The 23,935-nt window shown below is 37.4% G+C and overlaps 2 long non-coding RNA genes across 2 annotated transcripts in view; one reads left to right on the top strand and one right to left on the bottom strand.

Moving 5' to 3' along the window:
• Positions 1 to 6,172: 6,172 nt before the first annotated feature.
• LOC134480422 (uncharacterized) lies at positions 6,173 to 19,856 on the bottom strand. Its single transcript, XR_010054883.1, has 2 exons — positions 17,784 to 19,856; positions 6,173 to 7,150 (listed from the first exon to the last, which is right to left on the bottom strand). It is a non-coding gene; the product is annotated as an uncharacterized LOC134480422 (long non-coding RNA).
• Positions 6,206 to 23,935, top strand: part of Slco6b1 (solute carrier organic anion transporter family member 6B1) — an 80,705-nt gene continuing 62,975 nt past the window's right edge. The window contains exons 1-4 of the long non-coding RNA NR_185094.1: positions 6,206 to 6,756; positions 8,498 to 8,758; positions 16,510 to 16,698; positions 18,274 to 18,370. This is a non-coding gene — a long non-coding RNA (solute carrier organic anion transporter family member 6B1). The remainder of the gene's footprint in view (positions 6,757 to 8,497; positions 8,759 to 16,509; positions 16,699 to 18,273; positions 18,371 to 23,935) is intronic.

Genomic DNA, 23,935 nt, shown 5'->3' with positions numbered 1-23,935 from the left:
CAGATTCAAAGGAAATTCAAAAAATCATCAGATCTTAATATAAAAGCCTATATTCAATAAAACTTGAAAATCTGCAAGAAATGGACAATTTCCTAGACAGATACCAGGTACTGAAGTTAAATCAGGAACAGATAAACCAGTTAAACAACCCCATAAATCCCAAGGAAATAGAAGCAGTCATTAAAGGTCTCCCAACCAAAAAGAGCCCAGGTCCAGACGGGTTTAGTGCAGAATTCTATCAAACCTTCATAGAAGACCTCATACCAATATTATCCAAACTATTCTACAAAATTGAAACAGATGGATCACTACAGAATACCTTCTACGAAGCCACAATTACTCTTATACCTAAACCACACAAAGACCCAACAAAGAAAGAGAACTTCAGACCAATTTCCCTTATGAATATCGATGCAAAAATACTCAATAAAATTCTGGCAAACCGAATCCAAGAGCACATCAAAACAATCATCCACCATGATCAAGTAGGCTTCATCCCAGGCATGCAGGGATGGTTTAATATACGGAAAACCATCAAGGTGATCCATTATATAAACAAACTGAAAGAACAAAAGCACATGATCATTTCATTAGATGCTGAGAAAGCATTTAACAAAATTCAACACCCCTTCATGATAAAAGTCCTGGAAAGAATAGGAATTCAAGGCCCAAATCTATACATAGTAAAAGCCATATACAGCAAACCAGTTGCTAACATTAAACTAAACGGAGAGAAACTTGAAGCAATCCCACTAAAATCAGGGACTAGACAAGGATGCCCACTCTCTCCCTACTTATTCAATATAGTTCTTGAAGTTCTAGCCAGAGAAATCAGACAACAAAAGGAGGTCAAGGGGATACAGATCGGAAAAGAAGAAGTCAAAATATCACTATTTGCAGATGATATGATAGTATATTTAAGTGATCCCAAAAGTTCCACCAGAGAACTACTAAAGCTGATAAACAACTTCAGCAAAGTGGCTGGGTATAAAATTAACTCAACTAAATCAGTAGCCTTCCTCTACACAAAAGAGAAACAAGCCAAGAAAGAGATTAGGGAAACGACACCCTTCATAATACACCCAAATAATATAAAGTACCTCGGTGTGACTTTAACCAAGCAAGTAAATGATTTGTACAATAAGAACTTCAAGACTCTGAAGAAAGAAATGAAGAAGACCTCAAAAGATGGAAAGATCTCCCATGCTCATGGATTGGCAGGATTAATATAGTAAAAATGGCCATTTTACCAAAAGTGATCTACAGATTCAATGCAATCCCCATCAAAATACCAATCCAATTCTTCAAAGAGTTAGACAGAACAATTTGCAAATTCATCTGGAAAAACAAAAAACCCAGGATAGCTAAAACTATCCTCAACAATAAAAGGACTTCAGGGGGAATCACTATCCCTGAACTCAAGCAGTATTACAGAGCAATAGTGATAAAAACTGCATGGTATTGGTACAGAGACAGACAGATAGACCAATGGAACAGAATTGAAGACCCAGAAATGAACCCACACACCTATGGGCACTTGATTTTTGACAAAGGAGCCAAAACCATCAAATGGGAAAAAGATAGCATTTTCAGCAAATGGTGCTGGTTCAACTGGAGGTCAACATGTAGAAGAATGCAGATCGATCCATGCTTATCACCCTGTACAAAGCTTAAGTCCAAGTGGATCAAGGACCTCCACATCAAACCAGATACACTCAAACTAATAGAAGAAAAACTAGGGAAGCATCTGGAACACATAGGCACTGGAAAAAATTTCCTGAACAAAACACCAATGGCTTATGCTCTAAGATCAAGAATTGACAAATGGGATCTCATAAAACTGCAAAGCTTCTGTAAGGCAAAGGACACTGTGGTTAGGACAAAACGGCAACCAACAGATTGGGAAAAGATCTTTACCAATCCTACAACAGATAGAGGCCTTATATCCAAAATATACAAAGAACTCAAGAAGTTAGACCGCAGGGAGACAAATAACCCTTTTTAAAAATGGGGTTCAGAACTAAACAAAGAATTCACAGCTGAGGAATGCCGAATGGCTGAGAAACACCTAAAGAAATGTTCAACATCTTTAGTCATAAGGGAAATGCAAATCCAAACAACCCTGAGATTTCACCTCACACCAGTGAGAATGGCTAAGATCAAAAACTCAGGTGACAGCAGATGCTGGCGAGGATGCAGAGAAAGAGGAACACTCCTCCATTGTTGGTGGGATTGCAGACTGGTACAACCATTCTGGAAATCAGTCTGGAGGTTCCTCAGAAAATTGGACATTGAACTGCCTGAGGATCCAGCTATACCTCTCTTGGCCATATACCCAAAAGATGCCCCAACATATAAAAAAGACACGTGTTCCACTATGTTCATCACAGCCTTATTTATAATAGCCAGAAGCTGGAAAGAACCCAGATGCCCTTCAACAGAGGAATGGATACAGAAAATGTGGTACATCTACACAATGGAATATTACTCAGCTATCAAAAACAATGACTTTATGAAATTCGTAGGCAAATGGTTGGAACTGGAAAATATCATCCTGAGTGAAGTAACCCAATCACAGAAAGACATACATGGTATGCACTCATTGATAAGTGGCTATTAGCCCAAATGCTTGAATTACCCTAGATGCCTAGAACAAATGAAACTCAAGACGGATGATCAAAATGTGAATGCTTCACTCCTTCTTTAAATGAGGAAAAAGAATACCCTTGGCAGGGAAGGGAGAGACTAAGATTAAAACAGAGACTGAAGGAACACCCATTCAGAGCCTGCCCCACATGTGGCCCATACATATACAGCCACCCAATTAGACAAGATGGATGAAGCAAAGAAGTGCAGACTGACAGGAGCCGGATGTAGATCGCTCCTCAGAGACACAGCCAGAATACAGCAAATACAGAGGCGAATGCCAGCAGCAAACCACTGAACTGAGAATAGGTCCCCTATTGAAGGAATCAGAGAAAGAACTGGAAGAGCTTGAAGGTTTCCAGACCTCATATGAACAACAATGCCAAGCAACCAGAGCTTCCAGGGACTAAGCCACTACCTAAAGACTATACATGGACTGACCCTGGACTCTGACCTCATAGGTAGCAATGAATATCCTAGTAAGAGCACCAGTGGAAGGGGAAGCCCTGGGTCCTGCTAAGACTGAACCCCCAGTGAACTAGACTGTTGGGGGGAGGGCAGCAATGGGGGGAGGGTGGGGAGGGGAACACCCATAAAGAAGGGGAGGGGGAGGGATTAGGGCGATGTTTGCCCGGAAACCAGGAAAGGGAATAACACTTGAAATGTATATGAGAAATACTCAAGTTAATAAAAAAATAAAAATAAAAAAAATAATGGAGCACAGAGCCAAACAGAAAATTCTCAATGAAGAAATCTCTAATGGCTGAGAAACACTGAAATGCTCAATGTCCTTACTCATCAAGGAAATGAAAATTGAAACAACTGTGAGATTCCATGTTACATCCATCAGAATGGCTATGATCAAAAATTAAAGTGACAAGGATATGGAGAAAGAGTAAAACTCCTCCATTGCTGGTGAGAGTGAAAACTCGGACATCCACTCTGGAAATTAATTTGGTGGTTTATGAGAAAATGAGAAATAGTCCTAATTAAAGATCCAGTAGTACAACTCCTTTGCATATATCAAACAATTCTCTACCATACCAGAAGTACATTTGCTTAACTTTGTTGATAGCAGCTTTATTCATATTAGCAGAACTTGAAAACAACACAGATGTCCTTCAATTGAAGAATGGATACAGAAAAAATGCTTCCTTTACACAATGGATTACTATTCAGCTATTAAAGTCCAGGACAGCAAAAATTTTGCAGGCAAATGAATGGAACTAGAAAATATTATCCTGACTGAAGTAACCCAGGCACCAAAAAACATGTATGATATGTACTAACTTATAAGTGAATATTTGCCATAAAATACCAGATAACCATGCTTTAAATCCACAGACCCAAAGAAACTAAATAACAAGGAGCACCCAAGGGAGGATGCTTGAATCTTACTCAGTAGAAGAAGTAAAATAGACATGAGAAGTGAATGGAAGTAGGGAACCAGGTGAGAGGATGGTGTGGGGGATGTGGTAGGGTGGGATCCAGTGTGTGGAGTGAGAGAGAGAGAGAGAGAGAGAGAGAGAGAGAGAGAGAGAGAGAGAGAGAGAGAGAGGAACCAGATGATCTTTATAACCCATAAAGGCCAATGTTTGTAGGGGTGTTCTTCAACTTGGAGTGGTGGGAGGTGTATCAGATAGTAGGGAACCCAGATACATAAAAATACAAGTAAGTTACAATTATGCACACTATACATTCCTTGATGCCCAGGTTGGTACTTGTGGATTTCCAAGTGGTTTATGTTCCATTGAGAGAAAAGAACACCATGATGGTTAGAGGGTATCGTAACTTATTTTAGTTCCATTTTCCAGAAATAAGAAACTCTGCAGTTGACTTTTAGAATACAAATGTTGGTGATATAAAAAGGTTATTTTTTTCCCAAAAGGGCTGAGAGAAATAGAGAAAAGCAGACTCCCTTGAAAACATTGGGAAAGGAGATTTTTGAGAAAACATTTTTAGCCCTCTGAAAAGCATTGGCTAGATGCGCCATCTCCAGCAAATCTAATGGAAAACTAATGGCACATCATGCAACACTAGGACCACATAGAGTTAAGTAGTTTACCCAGGCTTCCCTAAGTGACATTTCCTTCTTAGGAATATGATAAAAGATCGCTTCTCGGCCTTTTGGCTAAGATCAAGTGTAGGAATATGATAAAAGGCTACTTTCTTTGTACGCAAGACAATTAACAGACATTTCTTCACTCATATTGACATTGAGAAAAATTCGTCATGCCAAGCATGACTTTGCTTCAGTATCGATCCTCTCATTCAGAAACTGCTCAAAATTAACCCATGGCTCAAATAGTTTTTGAATCAGACATTCCTAATCAATTTTAAATAAAATTTAAAGATTAAGAATTTGCTTTAAAAAGAATTATCTTAAAAGTTCAATTAAGGAATTGAAATCAATGCTATTTAGCTCAGTAGGCATGGAAATATTTCATATATTATCCATAATAACCTGAGTACAGGTATTGGAAGGAGAGTATTAGTAAGGACTGTTGAAAATGAATAAAATCATTTCCCCAAAAGTAAACATGAATAAGAAAAATAACAGCCTATGATTTGTATTTAAAATCTCTAAGTCTGGTTTCTTTAGATTTAGGGTAAAGGTGGGACAGTATGACTCATGGGTGAAAGAAAGCAATTTTTCACCATCTTTTTACTTTATAGTGACTTATAAAAAGCAAATGAAGTACCTCTTGGCATATCTAAATCAGAAAGGAAGTTCTACAAATTTTGACAGACATTGTAACTTGCAAAACGTACTCACACATCAAATGACAGTTTCCATATCAATTGTGATCACCAGTCTACACACACACACACACACACACACACACACACACACCAACTACACTTTTTCTTTATTTCTTTTATGTATTATTTTATTTATTTAGTACTTTAATAAATTAATAGCAAGTGACATTATCCAGTTTAAATACATTACACTGAAGCAAGACTGATAATATGGGAGGTTGGTCCCTCTGTCCCATACTTAAATCACACACACACACATATACATACACAATTGAGAGAAAAGAGGCTATGTATGAACTTTAAAGACTCTCCATCATAAATGGATGTCTTTTCATGTTTCATGATTTCTCTTTCTCTCCTTTCTTTCTTTTTACTTTTCTTTCACTTTCTTTTTCATTTCTTTCCTTTCTTCTTTCTCCTCTTATTAATTCATTAATTATTTTAGTACATTAAAAATTATATCAAGTGAGATTATCTAGTTGTAGAGACACCACACTGAAGGAAACATTGAGATACTGACAGTTGGTTCCCAGGTTCTTTGCTTACACGTTTATTTGTCCCTTTTTCTTTTATAAATATTTTTGTTAGGTATTTAGGCATTTTGTTCAACATGGGTTGATCTTATTCACCTCCTCCCTCTTCTTCCCCTTCTCCCTCCTTCCCTTCCTCTTCTTTCCTTCTCTGTGACGCAGAGAAGATGGAATCCAGGCTTGGAACTTCTGTTGCGTCACTCAACCCTTCTGTAGGGACGTTGGTTTCCTTCCCTAGAAGTAACGTTCCCTGCAGAGGTTAGAGTGTCAGCGACAGCATTAGACACCTGAAGCCAGGGAGTACACAGGTGCCTTGAAACACCTGCACAGCCCTGCTTCGGATAAGCCATGGAGCGGAACTTGGAACAAAGGCAGGCCAGTACTGCGAAGGCCCGGAAAGATAATACTTTGGAGGCTCCGGTGAACATCACTACAGAGGCTCCGGTGGACATCACTACAGAGGCTCCGGTGGACATCACTGCACAGGCTCCAGTGGACATCACTGCAGAGGCTCTGGCGGACATCACTGCAGAGGCTTGGATGGACAGCAGCGCGGAGCCTCCCAAGGAAGAGTGGACTGACGATGATCAAGAACACATCAGAGTATTCCCTTATCAGATACGCCTTTCAGCTGCCATGTCAGATGTTACAGGCCTCCAAAATGCTAACTCTGAAACCTCGTCACAGTTATCAGATAAAATACCAACTGACTTGGATGGGCCATTCGGCTTGGGGTCTCTGGTTGTCCCTTCTTTGCAGCGTTTCAACAACATCAACTTCTTTCTTATCTCGTTCTGTATATTGACCCTAGCTCAAGGTAAGTTGGAGGAGTAGGATAGCTCTGGTAAGTCGAATAGCGAGGTTGGCATGGCTGAGAGGGAGCAGGTATGTGATCTCTGGCTTGTTTTCCAGGCGTGAGTGGAATAAAAGTCGGGGAGCACAGTTCTTGTTATTCCAGGTCTTTGGCCGCCTGCATGGCAGGGTACACTCCTGACATTGTGGGTGTCAGCTTCTTGCCTCCAGTGAGAACTGAGGAGAAGGCGATACTAAGTTCGCTCACTGTTTTTTGTTGACCATCTTAGGTTCTAGGCTGAATCTTTTTCAAGATTAAAACAAACTTGAAAACAGCATTGCCGTCACATGCTGGTTTCCGCTCAGAATTTTGAAACACTCTGTAAAAGCAATTTTCGGTAAGATTTTTGTTTCCTCATCTGTGAATTGAGGGTTTGGTTAGATTTGGAGTAGGAAGGAAAAAAGGAAGGAAAAAAAAAAAACAAAGGTGTTACTTTTCCATGTTGTCTCCTTCCTCCTTCCTATTCTTCCTCTATTATTTTAATTTTATAAATAATTTTTATTAATATAAATACTCACCTTTTTGACTATATCCACTAAATAGTTTCAGTCCACTTCTGAGTTTACTTTTATTTGAAATTTCTCTAGTTAGCTTGGAAGCTACATTTGCCCACTGCTCACACACCTAGCTATTGAGAGGCTGGGGCAGTAGGCATCAAAAGCAGAGGCAGAATCTTCTATGGTTTTCTGATTTGGGTGGTGATTTTGGCAGCAGGAGCAACACTGAGTGAAGTTCTTGGACATAAAGTAGGGAATAGATACTCTATCAGTAATGGTCATCTGCACTGTGCTCCTGTCCCTGTCCCTGGCCACTGCTGGGGCAGTAGACCAGCAGGGGATCAGCTGCTTCTCATAGATGTAGGAGCTTTAGGAAATATATGGATTCCCGGATCCCTGAAAACCAAGGAGTCTTTGAGGAAGCTGGACAACAGTGACTTGTGACCCAGCTACATTGGAGACATAAGTGTTAACTTGTAATTATGTGGTTTTTTTATCATTTTATACCAAGAAATGCATATTTCTCTACATGCTGGATGATAGCTGTGTACACATTCATACTGTCACTTAATTCTTAAAAACATGAAACGATTTACATTGAAAGTGTACATTTAAAAAAACTGAAAATATTCAATAAGTTACACTTCAGCTCAGAATATTGGCTATAGATACCCATAGTTATGAATATGTCTATACGTAGTATGCTCTCATTTGTTTACTGTTCAAGAAAATGAAAGCAATTACGTTGAATGTATACTTTGTTTTTGTTTTTGCTTTTTTCAAAAAGATTGAAAATGCTCAAAATGCTAATCTTCCAGCACAGAATTCCAGCTCTGGAACGTTGTATTTAGAAATAAAAGCTGGGTCCCAACTTTCTTTATGGTTTCATTTTTAGAAACTAGGTAAACATCCATTCGCATTCTGTTAATTCTTGGTAACTGATACTGAGAATGCTTCAAAAGAGTTAAGAGACAGTACAAATATAGTTGATCGTTAATAAACGTATAGAGGTGGTCACAAATAGTTTCTGAAATCCAAGTAAAAATATTTGTGGAGGTGAGTAAAGTTATTTCTGTTTATAGTGTTTAGGTCATTCCTAACATTATAAATCAGTGTAAATTAAACTTTCCTTTGACTATAGTGGTTATATGTTCTGCCTGTTAAAATGTGTTTATCACCCTCTTTTTTATTTTTCTTTGACTCCTTAGGTATTGTATTTGGTCTGACTGATTTGAGTATTGGAAATTTTGAGAGGGATTTTTATCTGTCACACCCAGAGAAAATTCTATTGACCACTGCGTATGATCTTTCATCATTATTGGTAGTAATTATTGTAGCCCACTATGGAGGCAGAGGGAGGAGGTCAAGATGGGTGGCAACTGCCGCCTTTTTAGTAGGACTTGGATCAATTATAGGTGCTCTCCCATACTTGAAATATGAAGTTATACATCCGGTGGAAGAAACTGGAGGTGAGAGCTTTCAAATATTCTATAATATGCTAAATTGTTTTTTTAATCGTTGATTCGAATATGTTAAAACAGAATCATGATGCCTGTGTATTCTTATGTAATGGTGCTTATTAAAAATTTCTGGGGTTGGGGATTTAGCTCAGTGGTAGAGCGCTTGCCTAGGAAGCGCAAGGCCCTGGGTTCGGTCCCCAGCTCCGAAAAAAAAAAAAAAAAAAAAAAAGAACCAAAAAAAAAAAAAAATTTCTGTATTTCTCTGATTTACCTCTCAAAGAAGAAATGATGCTAGGAAAGAATATTCTGAGATAATTTGTAAATATTTGTTTTATGCAATGTCACATGTGTTAAAAAGTCTCTTGAGAAGTTTATTAGTTTATTTCATATTGCACAAGATATTTTAAGTATTCTCTTCATTCTCCTTGTAGCACAGAGGCAGATAAGTTCAAATATAGGAATAAGCCTACATACACAGAAGGATTAATTTTCCTACCTACATACATATCTACGTACTCCTAGCATTGCAAAAGTAAGACACTACTCTAAGACTACGATTTGAATCTGTAAAGATAGTGGTTTTGCAACATTGCTCTTTGTTGATTCCACAGTCTTTCTCTATTCCTAGTAAAATATATTTGAACAGTCCTTGGACATTATTTCTAACACCATTGTCCATATCATGTACAGGCTTCTATATACATGCTAAGCTGCATTTTAACAACAAATGATGAAAAAGGGAGATGTATCCATGTGCATATGTATGAATGCAAATGTCTTTGAAGTTTATAATGGTATAGTTACGGTGTTTGAATACAGCAGCAGCAAGTAAGGATGAGTAAGAATCAGTGTACAGTCTTTTCAGTACACGCCCAAGAGTGGTGTAATTGGATCTTGAGGTAGAATGACACCAACGTCCTAAGGAAACCCCCTCATTGATTTCTATATTGGCTGAACCAGTGTGCACTCTATCAGCATGTACTATTGTTTTATGGTGGGAAACTAAACCTCAAAGTAGTTCTAATTTGCATTTTCCTGATAAAGTTGTTCAGTACTTTTTTCAACGTTTTTCAGTCTTTGTAAAAGCAGTTAATATGAACCCAAACTATTTTAATATTAATATAGTTACATAGAACATAATGCATATAAAAGTAAGAACTGTATATTACATATATCTTTGATATTCATAGAAGTGACATTTTCTTGAATTAGAAGAGGACTTATGAAAAGAAAGGAAAGAAATCATTCCTTTTTTCTCCTAAAAAAAATTATGGTCAGAAATGGTAAAATCTTCAGAAACTTACCATTATAAGTTTTTAAAAATCTGGTAGGTAGCTCAGAGCATGTACTACCTTTATAGAGGACCTGAGTTTGTTTCCATGCATGGGCATCAAGTAGCTAGAAACCATACATAGCTACAGCTCTTTGTGATCTGATACAATCTAATGGCTTCTGCAGGCATTGGCCTACACATACACACACACACACACACACACACACACACACACACACACACACACACAATTTAAAAAATAAAAATAAAAATTTAAAAACTTGTTATTAGTGCTGGAAGGCGTTATAACAGTAGAAATTTGTATTTTTCTTTCTTTTGAATCTTGTTCATGTCATCTGTATTTTTGCATATATTGCTTTACTTGGGATTAGGTGTCTACCACTCATCATTCAGAATATTTTCTAGGTGTCTGATGGCTGAGAAGCAGCCATAATCATCTGTTGAAAAGTACTCAGCTATTTCTTTCTTGCAGATAATTGATTTATTCTGACAGTTTACATCTTCACTAATACCTTTGACTCATATTTCAGTTTAAACATACATATTCACACCCAGAGAGAGAGAGAGAGAGAGAGAGAGAGAGAGAGAGAGAGAGAGAGAGAGGAGAGGGGAGAGGAGAGAGAGAGAGAGAGAGAGAGAGAGAGAAAGAGAGAGAGAGAGAGAGAGAGAGAGAGAGATTCTCCCCTTGCTTATATACCCCTCTTCTCTTACTGTGATGTCTCCTGTTTTTATTTTTTCTGGTCTTTTCTTTTTCATGCTTGGTTGACTAGACACTAGGCTTATCTTCTGTTAAGAGTTCTCAGAACTCCCATGGTATGGTTCGTAAATTTCTATTTTTTTTTAGAACTCTCCATGTTCCATCTGTTATCTACAATGATGACAGGTTCCTACTCAACACACATGTAGAATATGTGTGCCTCAACAAACATACAGACTTGATACTTCACCACATCTTGAAAAATTCAAAGCAACACTTCTTGATGAAGTCATGAAAATACTCATCCTACACTGTTGCTTTTTTTCTAGAAATTTATATAAAGTGACCATACATACTGCTTTCATACTGACCACTTTCTTGGGAGAGTAGAAAGCTCCCGTTACTGAGCGTTTATTGAGCTCAGGTTTTTTATTATACCCACCAGTGTTTCATACTTATTCAGAGTGAAGGCAAACTTCTTTTCTATCGTTAGAACTAGTGGATAGTGAAAACCAGCTTTCTCTGGTTCTCCTAGTTGCTACTTTACTTCATTTGAAGCTAGTTTTTTGTATGCCAACATGACATATCAAAATCATTCAAATTTCCTCTAGTGAGTAACCTTGGCTATTTTATCTCATTGTCCTTTTATCTCCTGCTTGGAAATGTTGGGAGTGAATAATGCACCTGCCCCTTTCCCTGTGCCAGATGACTGCTGAGTCCTGTGATGAATCTGCTGCTTCTAATTGGAAGTGCTAGTTTCTTCACTATTGGATCCATTTCTGTGAAAGTCCTCACATAGGTCACATTCTCTTATAACCTTTGCAAGGACTTTAGGTTTTCTTACTGAACTCCTAAAATGCCCTGTGTTGGATGAAAATTATTTCATGGAGGAAAATTGCTTTAATTTCTTAACAGTGAAGTTTTACTTGGGCCTACACTTGTGTATCAGTATTCCTCATAGTCCCCTCCTGTTAAAATGAAGGAGCTGTCCTTGTGGCCCTTCTATCTGCTCCTATTTCATCATTCCTTCCATTTGTCTTCCCTTTCTACTGCTGTATCCAAGGTCCCCTTCTCTTCCAGTTCTCACTAAGGATTAAACACAATCAAATTACTCTCACTCCGTTTTAGAATTTCAAATGCCTCTTAATTTTTGTCTTTTAATTAAAATAAATTTAAAAATTTCCCCCTTTTTTTCATCTTCCAGTCCCTCCCACATCTCCCCTTCAAAGCCCCTATGCTGTTTCTTTCCTCAGTTCCTTACATTGCCCACTTTGTCACTCTAATATTTATGTTCTATTTCTATTACTGCTATGCTGTAATTGGGGAAAGAGGAAGGAGGGCCTTTTACATTTTCTTCTAACATTTTAAATATTGATTTCATTTTATCTATTTGAATGTTATTCATGTGTTATGTAAGTACACCATTTCCATGCTGATATCTGTCAAGGCCAGAAAGATAGTCAGAACCTGGAACTGGAGGTTCAGATGGTTGTGAGCTGCCATTTAGGTGCTAGAAACAGACCCTAGTTTCTCTGAAAGAACACCTAGGATTCTGGATTGCTGAGCCACCCCAGCTCCAAGTCCTTCTCACCCTGAAGGATCGCAAGAGCAGCCACACGTGTGGTCAGTTTTCCTTTTTTCACCCACTGAAATTTTGTTTTCATACACAACTTTATGGGAGACCTCTTCACATTGCTTGACTTTCTACACCTATTTATTTGATGAATTTCAACATGATTTTATCCAAAATGGTGCAACAGAATTATTTCTGGAAAATCACTAATGGAATTCATGCTATTTACTGTAAGGAGAACTTACTTGTTATAAATTTAGAACTTTAATCAGTATTTGTAATATTGAACACTTTCTACATCTTGATAGTTTCATTTTTGGGGCTTACTATGTATGGTATTTATATGTTATTTAAAATCTTCAATTTCCTTAACAGAATTATTATTTTACCATTGAACCTAAAAAAGAATAGGTTTACTACAGTGGGAACCATTTGCTTTCAAATAACATTCAATAGAAAGCTGAGAAATGTGATCCTTAAAAGTACATACATTATTAAACTCAAGTTTCTAGAACAAGGCAGATATAAATAGGCTAAGGGGGTATTTTATGATTATAAACACAGTGAAAGACTTTCTTGTTTTATTTATCACAAAGTCAGATCAGATTTTGCACACTGTTATATTCTTTCAGCTCTAAAACTATAGCTAGAAACTAAGTAAAATGATAATTTGGGCTAATATCCACTTATAAAGGAGTATATGACATGTGTGTTCTTTTGTGAGTGGGTTACCTCACTCAGGATATTTTCCAGTTCCATCCATTTGCCTGCAAATTTCATGAAGTCATTGTTTTCAATAGCTGAGTAGTACTTCATTTTGTAAATTACCACAATTTTTGTATCCATTCCTTAAAAGCTCAGAATATCCATGATACAACTCAAAGACTATAAAGCTTAAGAAGAAGGAAGGCAAAAAATGTGGAGTCTTCAATCCTACTCAGAAGTGGGGAGAAAATAATCACAGGCATAGAGGGACGGAGGGATCTGAGAGGGAGAGAGGACTGGGAGGAAAAAGGGGGCAGGATCAGATTAGGGAGGAGCCAGGAGTTGAGAGAAGTACAGAGGATCAGGAATTTGAAGTGAGGTGTGTAGCAGTATGGGATGAAGAACTGGAGGTAGCCACTAGAAAGTTCCAGATGCTAAAGTCCCAAGAGATTCAGGACCCAACAGGGATGACATTAGCCGAAATACCCACACATGGGAGGTAGAACCTGTAGAGACCATATCCAGTGGACAGGCATGGCCCCAATTGAGGGATAGGGCCACTCACCCATCTCAAAAATATTAATCCAAAATTGCTCCTGTTAAAAGGAAATGCAAGGACAAACAGTGGAGCAGAGACTGAAGGAAAGGCCATCCTGAGACTGCCCTATCTAGGGATATATACGATATATATGCAGAACCCAAACCCAGACACTATTGCAGATGCCAAGAAGTACTTGCTGACAGGAGCCTGATATAGCTGTCTCCTGAAAGGCTGTGCCAGAGCCTGACAAATACAGTGGTGGATGCTCACAGCCAACGATAAGACTGAGAACAGTGCCCCCAATGAAGGAGTTAGAGAGAGGACTGAAGGAGATGAAGGGACTTGCAATCCCATAGGAAGAACAATATCAACCAACCAGAACTGCCCTGTGCTCTCAAGAGACTAAACCATCAACCAAAGAGTACACATGGATGGAGGGATCCATGGCTCTACCTGCATATATAGCAGAGGATTGCATTCTCTGGCATCAATGGGAGGAATCATATAGTCATGCAGTCATGTGGAAGCTTGATGACACAGCCTAGGTAATGTAAGGGCACTAAAGCAGGAGTGGGTGGAGGAAGTGGAGGTAAGGGTATGGGAAGCACTCTCATAGAAAGCAGAGGGGATGAGGAGGGGATAATGTGTTTGTGGAAGTGAAACTGGGAAGGAGGATAACATTTCAAATACACATGAATAAAATAACCAATAAAGAAGAGAGATAACTTGATATTGTTTGTAAATTGACTGATAACTTGCTTGTTTTGAAAGAGAGCAATGTCATATAGAAGCACTGATATTTACAGACAAAACATAAAATAGGGGCCACTGAATTAGGTTACAGGTATTCTAATAAGATTTTTAAAAGATTATTTGGCTCACACCCTAAAAGACATTAGCTGGAAGAATTTGGAGAATAAGAAGTAGGCATGAATTATAGCTGTGGTATGCTTAACTATAGATAGGCTCTTTAAGGCCCAGGGAACACTGCAGAAGAATGAAAGCCAGATGAGGTGGCAGGTTTGGGAAGCAGTGTGAAATCCTGAATGTAGGAATGAAACGTCCATCGTAATTTTCAACTCACAGAAACTGAATATCTACAAATAAATTATATTCAAGATAGTCTGCAAACATATTATCATAAAAGGGAAAGGAGAGCACAAGTTCCCATGCATTGCTGTAGATGTTGCTAAGATAGAGTTCAGCAGTGGAGTGCCTGGCAAGGTGTCATGCTTCTGCAACCAAGTCAGCCTTCATCCAGTAAACAATTTTAACACAACTCATTGAGTAATTGAAGAAGAAGAAAAAGAAGCAGAAGAAAAGAGAGAAGAAAGAGGAGAGGGAGGGGGAAGGGGAGGGGAGGAGGAGGGGAACAAGAACACGAAGATGATCAAGAACAAAAGAGAAGAGAAGGTAGATTGGGTGTATGTGTGAGACAGAGAAAAGAGATGAAATTGATAGGAATGCATCATACACAGATTTGAAAATGGCATAAAGAAATTGACACATTATGCATTATTACAATAAAATGTAAAAAGGATGATCATGCTGGGATAAAAAAATGATAATTTTAAAGACAGTTTTCAATTTTCCACAAAGTTATGTATTATTACACAAAAATTAAGCCAAGTAAGGTTTCATTCATGTAATGAAAGTAGCACTCACTTTAACAGTTATTCTATAATACTTCAAGTGCATATGTTAAGGGTTACTTGAGATAGTCATAACATATATGACTTTAGTATCACCTGCTTAGCTCCACCATCAACCTAACAATTATAAATACACAAGTCCCATAACCATGTAAGAATAACATGAAGTAACATGTGACACAAAGGATTTAAAAATCTAATTGTTAGATTATCACATAATAACTATTGTGGTATTGGTGAACTGTTTGTTTGTTGGTTTGTTTGTTTGTTTGTTGTCAATACAGGGTTTCTTTTGTGGCCCTGGCTGCTCTTACAGCCTTGGTTGTTCTGGAACTTACTCTGTCAATCAATCTGGCCTCAGTCCAGAGATCCTCCTCCCTCTCCATCACACATACTGGGATTAAAGTTGTACCCCACAACCATCTAGCTTTATGACTTAATACCTTGTTTTGATGATCCCATGTGTACTTAGCTGTCTTGCTGCTGTCAAAAAATGTCAAACACAACTTAAAGGTAGGAAGCATGAATTTTTCTAACTCATGGTTTCAGAGTGCTACCTTCACATTGCTAGTCTCTATCAACTCTGAGCCCATAGCCAGACAAAGCTAGGAATGTGCGAAGGAAGTCTGTTTACCTCGTGGTGGGAGAAATACAGAGTGAAGATATTGAGGAACGGTGACAAGATATACCTTACAGAGACTAGGTTCTGTGTCTCCCTCACAGTTCTAGGAACTCTCCAAATAATATCAATAAGGAATTTAATAATGAACATGAGACTTTAGAGAGGTATTTCATGTACAAACCATAATAGTGTATTGCTGAAGCTCAAGAGTCAAAAATAAGAAATTATTTCATCAAAGAATTTTGGATATAATTTAAAGATTGTTAAAGAAAGGGATATGGAACTAAACTCAGATGGTGGACCATCCAGGGTATTACAAGTACTTTTCTTGTGGAGACAAATGTCAGAACATGATCCAAAGTATAGGAAAGTGAGTGCATATGTATTACATATGAGTGATTGTGTATGCATATAAGCACATCTGTGTAGAGGTAATCTTGTACATATAAACAACCACACTGTTTCCTTCCTAATATGCATGTGTCCTACAGTATTCTGACATGTTTTCTTTTAATGTACAATTTCTCTTAAGACTATGATCATTAATAATATTGGTATATTCAATTTAAGAATATCAAATGAAAGAAAAAATCATGGTGGTAGTAGCAACTGCAGATTTATTGTACATTTAATTTTGAATTCAATTCAGTAAAATATAATTTTTATCTTTCAAAAGAGTTGTGCAAAGATGAAGAACAAAGAACAATGCCAAATTGTGAGAAAATCATACCATTCAAATCAGAAATTATCTATCTTTCTGTCATCGGGCAGTGTTTTCAGGGATTTGCATCGATGCCGATGTATGTCCTTGGTATGACCTACATTTATGACAACATTTCCTCGTACTTGGCTGGGATCTATTTAGGCAAGTTTGCTTTTTTATTATTATAATGGCCTGTTTTGAACAGTCACTGGGTCTCTGTATGTTCGAATAGACACAGAAATACTATTGGCCCTGTGATGACACTTTACTGATGACTTGTTTGCAAAACTTCAAAATGACATTGATTGACCTAATTCTGAGGTTTGGAAAACTAGAAAAATCATGTAATGTCACTAAAAGATGTAAAGGGATTGAAAATGCATGTATGTTTTAAGTGGCAAAATTTTCTCTGTGTCTCTGTTTCTTTTTCTCTTGTGGGGGGTGGAGGGGAGAATGAACACAGTGTCATTTTTTTCCACTCCTCAATATTTTGTGTAAACTGTGTTCTACAGTTTTGTGTAAACATTGATACAATCCCAAAATACTATATCCTTTATGTAGACTATGGTCCTGCCAGGTTAAAATGAATATGTCCTTTCACAGAGAAAGCTAGAAATAATTTTCGAAATTATAAAATTATTTTTGTACTTACTTTGAAATTGTCTCATGAGTAAATAGCATGTAGTTTGCCTGTCATCTCAGACACACAGAAACTGAGACATGATGATGATCAGTTCAAAGCCCTTCGAAAGTGCACATCAAACACCAGGGCTATATATATTAGTCAGAACTAAATACCAAGATTCTATCTTTAAAAAATATTAAAAAAATAGAAGTAAGCAATAGTTTGCACAAAATAACATTCTTTTTCACCAGTAGTAAGAAAATCTTTCCAAGATTAAAATAAAGAATATATATATATATATATATATATATATATATGAAAAATACTTGTGTCTTATCAGCATTGGTCAAGATTGGCAGAAAATACACATTTTATTTTTACTAAATAGAAAATAAGACACATTATCTATACAATATAGATATTGTACTATATGCCACCCTTTGCTATGCTAGAAGTCTTTATGAGTAATAAAAAAGTAATTATGAAAATGTGCTATCTTATGCTGGTGAGATACTAAAGGAAATATACTTTATGTGTATATTGAATATAGATATATTTATGCTACATTAAGTATATAGATTAAATGAGATACAATTAAGTTCACTATTAAATTATATAATACCTATAACTTGGTTAGGTCAGAAGATATGGAACCAATTGTAGTATCAGAAAGTAGTCTAGATGGCTCTCTGATGTGGTCTTAGTTATGATTAACATTCACAGTCAGTAGACACTGAGTAAGGCAGATGACCTTTATGACAAAAACAGGTCTCATTCAAGCAATGTAGAGTCCTCACAGGGCAGACTGATTGTTCCCAAAGAGGCAATGTCGCAGGACTAGCAGCAACCGTAAGAGAGCATCAACTCTTGCATGACTTTCTCATGAGCTTCCTGCCCTACTAATTTGGATTTGTTAGAGTCAATTCCAGAAATTATTTATAGTTTTTCCCTCCCCCTTTCACGCCTCCCCCTTTCTTCCTCTTTTCCTACCCATCTTCTCTTTGTCAAGTAATAGAGAATAGCATGAAAAGTTTTCAAATATTGCAGATAGTTTAGACTCTTTTTAACACGTTAAATTTTGAAGCTCTTTAGTCCTTCTTTTCATTTTCAAGGTATTGCAGATGCTTCATTCGTACTGGGATATGGTCTGGGTTATGCAGTGGGATCACCAAACCTTAGGCCTTCACTTAATCACAGTTCTGAGGAAAAGTAAGTCATACTGTTTACTTTTCTATTTAGTTTACATTGTATGAATAGATACCATAACTCATGAATAGTGCATAGAAAATGTATCCAATTTCAGGTGATGTGTACATTTATAATGTTCATATGTATTTTTACTGTTTGAGATGGATATGGAGCTGGGGAGGGGACATGAGAGGACAATGAGAGAAGGGAGGGAGAGGGATTGTTGGGGGGAATGACAGGAAGAGGGAAAATGAGCAGGATGTAAGATGAATAAGTAAGAGAAAAATTAATTAAATTTAAAAAAATACTAAATTTAAGTTTTGTTGAAAGACTTACAGTTTTGATTCAACACAATTTATAGTTATATGCATGCTAAGTAAAAGTGTTCATTTTATTTAATTAAAAAGTTTTTATGCAGTATTCTGATCATATTCTTCCTCATGCATACTTCCCTCAGATCCTCTCCACCTTTGTATTTACCCAACATTATGATCTTTCTCATTCATTCATTCAGAAACAAAACAACACACAAACAAAAAGGAAATAAACCCCATTCAAAAAAAAAAATACAATAGGGCAACATCAAAACGAACAAGCAAAAAACCAGCCAGACACAATAAAATCATGCCAAAACCAAACAAAACTAAACAAAATGAAACAAGCAAACAAAAGGCCACTCCAAAAATCATTGAGCTCATTTTGTGTTTGGCAACTACTCCAGGCAATGGGACCTGGTCTGAAACCTTGTATACTTGGCAGTGACACTTTATTTGGAGGAAACTTAATGTCCCTTTGCAAATAGTCATCCATTGGAAATAGTTTCATAGTTGGGATTGGGACTCCACGTCTAATCCTCATCTTGGTGCTGGGACCCCATCTTGGTTCCGGGTAGGTCTTCTATGTGTTTCGTCTGTGTCTGTGTGCTCCTATGGGCATCAACCTTGCTGCTTCCGGAAAATAATATTTCTTTGCAGCCATTCTTCACGTCTGTGTGTTACAGTCTTTCTACTTCCTCTTCCACGCCTTAAGTGGAGGAGTTTGATGAAGACATTTCACTCAAGTTTGAATGCTCCAAAGGCTTCCGGTTAATGCAGTTCGTTTTGACAACTACTCCAGGCAATGGTACCCGGTCTGGAGTGTTGTCGTTATACCCAGTTACCTTTTATTGGACGGAACATACTGTCTTTTTGCAAATAGTCATCCTATTTGGAAATAGCTTCGTGGTTAGGATTAGGACTGTGTTAACAATTAACTTTAAAAGACTGATGCAAACACTAACAGCCAACCACGATACCGGGGCCAGGGACCCCAAAGGAAGAGATAGGGAAGGACTAAAGGAGCCGAAAGAGTTTGGAACCCCATAGGAAGAGCAACAATATCAACTAACTGGACCCCTCCGAACTCCCAGGCACTAAACTACCAACCAAAGAGTATATATACATGGGCCAGTCCATGGATCCAGCTGCATATGTAGCAGAGGATTACCTTATCTGGCATCAGTGCGAAGGGAAATAAAACTGTACCACATTTTCATTGTCCATTTCTGAGCTGGTGGACATCTAGGCTGTTTTAAAGTTCTGAGTACATTGAATACGGCCGCAATGAACATGGTGAGCAAGTCGCACTCCACAGTCCTTTCAGTAGCTGCCCAAGAGTGATATATTTGGTTATTGAAGTCAATTGACTTCCAGCTTCCTGCGGGAAACTCCTGTACAAGCATGCGTTCTATAGGCATGTGCTATTATTTGTTTTATTGGTATATAAAGTAGTTCTAATTTGCATTTCCTTGATTGATAAAGTGTTGTTTAGCCCTTCTTTCAATGTTTTCCAAACTTTTGAGTTTGATCTCTAGAGATTCTCTGCTTAGTTTTACACTCTATTTTTAAACTGGGTTACCTTCCTGATATTCAGTGACTTAGTTCTTTATATATTGTAGGTACTAACATTCTATCCGACGCAGAATTGGTAAAGATCTTACTCATTCTGTTGGATGTTGCTTTGCTTGTTTGTCCTTTGTTTTTAGATTTTCAGCTTCATAAAGAGGTCCATAAGAAGGTGTCTGAACCCTTCTTCCTCTTTATTAATTGTTGGTCTTAGTGAATTTTCAATTGGAATCCTACTTACAAGTCTTTCCTGTATTAATGAGCCCAAGCTTTCTCTCCACTGTCTTCTGTCAGATTCAGCATATCTGGTCTTAGGCTGAGATTCTTGATCCAGTTGGAGTAGAGTTTTATTCAGCATGATCTATTTGCATTCTTGTACATACAGCTATCCAGCCTTACTACCACCATTTTTGAAGATACTATATTCTGTCCAGTATATACTTTTAGTTTCTTAGTCAAAAGTTCTGTTTGTACCTGCATGAGTCTTCAGACTGATTCCGTTGATTAATATGCCTTTTTTAAGGCCGATATCAGACATTTTAATTTTTTAAATTTCCTTCTATTATTCACTTTAAATCCTAATCACAGGAGCTTCCCCTCCCACCACTCCTCCAACTTCCTCCATCTTCCCTCTCCTCCACCCATACACCCCTCTACATTTTCTCTTCAGTAAAGGGAAGACTTCCCATGGATACGCTTGGCATATCACGTTGCTGTAAGACTAGGTGCATTGTCTTCTGTTGAGGCTAGAAGTGGCAGCGAGATAGGAGGAAGGGATCCAAAAGCAGGCAATATAGTCAGAGATAGACCCTGCTCCTGCTTTAAGAGTCCCATATGAAGACTTAGCTGCTCAACTATTATTTATGCGCAGACGTCCTAGGCCCATCCCATGCACGCTCTCTGCTTTAGAGTTTAGTCTTTCTGAGGCCCTATGGGCCCATGTTATTTGATTTTGTAGGTTTTCTTGTGGTGTCCTTGACTCTTCTAGCTGTCTGAATCCTTCTTCCTCTTCTTCTAGAGGATTCTCCAAGCTCTGCTTAACGTTAGCTACGTGACTCTGTATCTGTTTCCATTAATTTATAGGGGGAGGGTCTCTGATGTCAGTTATGCTAGGCTTCTGTCTACAAATATAGCAGAATATCTTTAAAAGTGTCAGGGGTGAGCTTGTTCTCATGGCATGGGTCTCAAGCTAGGCCTCTCTCTCAAATTCTGTTCCAACCCTAACACATGCACATCTTGTAGGCAGAACAAATTGTGCATCAAATATTTTTTGGCTGGGTTTGTTTCCTGGTGACAGGAGATGGCTGTTTCAGATTCCATATTCCCCATTGGAAGAATCCTTAGCTAGAATCATCCTCATAGATTCCTGGGAAATTCTGCATCCTAGGTTTGTAGTTTCACCCAGAGATGCCCTGTTTCAATTTCACTTCTCTATCCCAGTTCTCCCTCTAGTTGTCATCCCACCACCTCATTCCTCCTGTTCCTATCCCAACTCCTCCCTCACTCAGTCACCTCCCTTCAACTCCCCCATGTCTAATCTATTTCCCCTTCTCAATGAGATGCAAGCATCCTCCCTTGGGCCCTCCTTGTTACTTAACTTCTCTGGGTATGTGGTTCACAGCATGGTTATCCTGTACTATATGACTAATATCCACTTGTGAGTATATACCATGTGTGTCTTTCTGAATCTAAGTTACCTCATTCAGGATGATATTTTCTCATCCCATCCATGTGCCTACTAATTTCATGTCATTGTTTTTAAAAGGTGAGTAGTAATCTATTGTGTAGATGAACCACAATTTCTTTATCCACTCTTCACTTAAGCGACATCTAAGTTGTTTCTGGTTTCTGTCTATTATAAATAAAGCAGCTATGAACATATTTGAGCAAGTGCCCATAGTTGATGAGAATGGACTGTCTTTTGGGTATGATATAGATGGATCTTGATGTAGAAGTAGTCCCAATTGTCTGAGAAAGCACAAAATTGATTTCCAAAATGTTTGTTAAAGTTTGCACTCCCACTATCAACAGATTAGTGTCCCCATATTTCACATCCTCACCAGCCTGAGCTGTACCTGGAGGTTTTGATCTTATCCATTCTGACAAGCATAAGATGAAATCTCATAGTTGTTCAAATTTGCATTTCCCTGATGACTAAGGACTTTGATCACTTCTTTAAATGCTTTTCAGCCATTAGAAAATTCTCCGAGAATCTCCTGTTTAGATCTATACCCTACTTTTTTTAAATTGGGTTATTAGGTCTGTTGATGTCTAGCTTCTTCAGTTCTTTATATATTTTTGGATGTCAGTCCTCTATCAAATGTGGAGATGGTAAAATCCTTTTCCTATTCTGTAAGCTACTATTTTGTCTGTTAGAAGATCTCCTTTGTCTTACAGAAGTAATTCTGTTTCATGAAATCTCATTTATTATTGATCATAGTGCCTGAGCTGTTGGTACTCTGTTCTGGAATTTATCCCTTATGCCAATTCACTCAAGGTTATTCCCTTCTTTCACTTCTATTAGATTTACCATGTCCATTTTTAGGTTGATGTCTTTGACTCACTTGTACTTGAGTTTTGTGCAGGGTGACGAATATGGATCTATTTGCATTCTTCCACATGCAGACACCCAGTTATGAAAATACCCAGTTAGGGAAGCACCAATTTTCTTTCTTCTATTATATAGTCTGGTTTATTTCTCAAAAATCCAGGAGGTATACAAGTTTATTTCCTGGTCTGTGATTCAAATCTATGGATCAACCTGTCTTTTTTAGTACCAATATCATGCACTATTTATCAGTATTGCTCTGTAGTACAACTTGAGGTCAGAGATGGTGATTCCTTCTGAATTTTTTGTTTGTTTTACTGTATGAAGGTCAAAATGCTCTTTCAAAGTCTATAAAAGTTGTGTTGGAATTTTGTTGGTAACTGCATTGAATCTGTAGATTGCTTGTGGTAGGATGGAAAATTTTACTACATTAACCCAATAGATCCATGAGCATAGGAAATATTTACATTTTCATGTATTTACTTCAGTTTCTTCAAAAAATTTGAAGTTCTTGTCATACAGGTCATTCAATTGCTTGATTAGCATTATACCAAGATATTTTATTTTATTTGTGTCTTTTGTGAAGGGTATTATTTCCTGAAATTCGTTTTCAGACCATTTATTTTGTGTATAGGAAGAAAAGTGATTGTTTTGAGTTAATTTTTATCCTGCCATTTTTCTGAAGGAGATTATAACTGTTGGATTTCCTTGGTAGAATTTTGGGAAATCCCAAATTTATATACACTATTATATTATCTGCAAATACTGATAATTGATTTCTTCCTTTCCAATTTGTATCCCCTTGATCTCTCTTAGATGTCTTATTCCTGTAGCTAATATTTCAAGTATTATATTGAGTAGATATGAAGAGAGTAAAATTGCCTTAAGTTTCATCTATTTAATTTGATGTTGGATAATAGCTTGTTGTATATTGCTTTTATTGTGTTTAGATATGTAGCTCTTATCACTGATCTCTCCAAGACTTTTATAATGAAATGGTATTGGATTTTGCCAAAGGGTTTTTATGCAACTAATGAGACAGTCAAATGTTTTATTTCTTTCAGGTTGTTTATGGGATAGATTATATTTATGGATTATTGTATGTTGAACCATCCCTGCATATCTGGAATGAAGCCTAAGTGAACATGGTGGATG

This window comes from Rattus norvegicus, chromosome 9 (genome assembly GCF_036323735.1).
Source record: "Rattus norvegicus strain BN/NHsdMcwi chromosome 9, GRCr8, whole genome shotgun sequence".
Taxonomy (NCBI): domain Eukaryota; kingdom Metazoa; phylum Chordata; class Mammalia; order Rodentia; family Muridae; genus Rattus; species Rattus norvegicus.
Note: the sequence above shows the minus strand (reverse complement) of the source record. Positions and strands in the feature narration are given on the sequence as shown.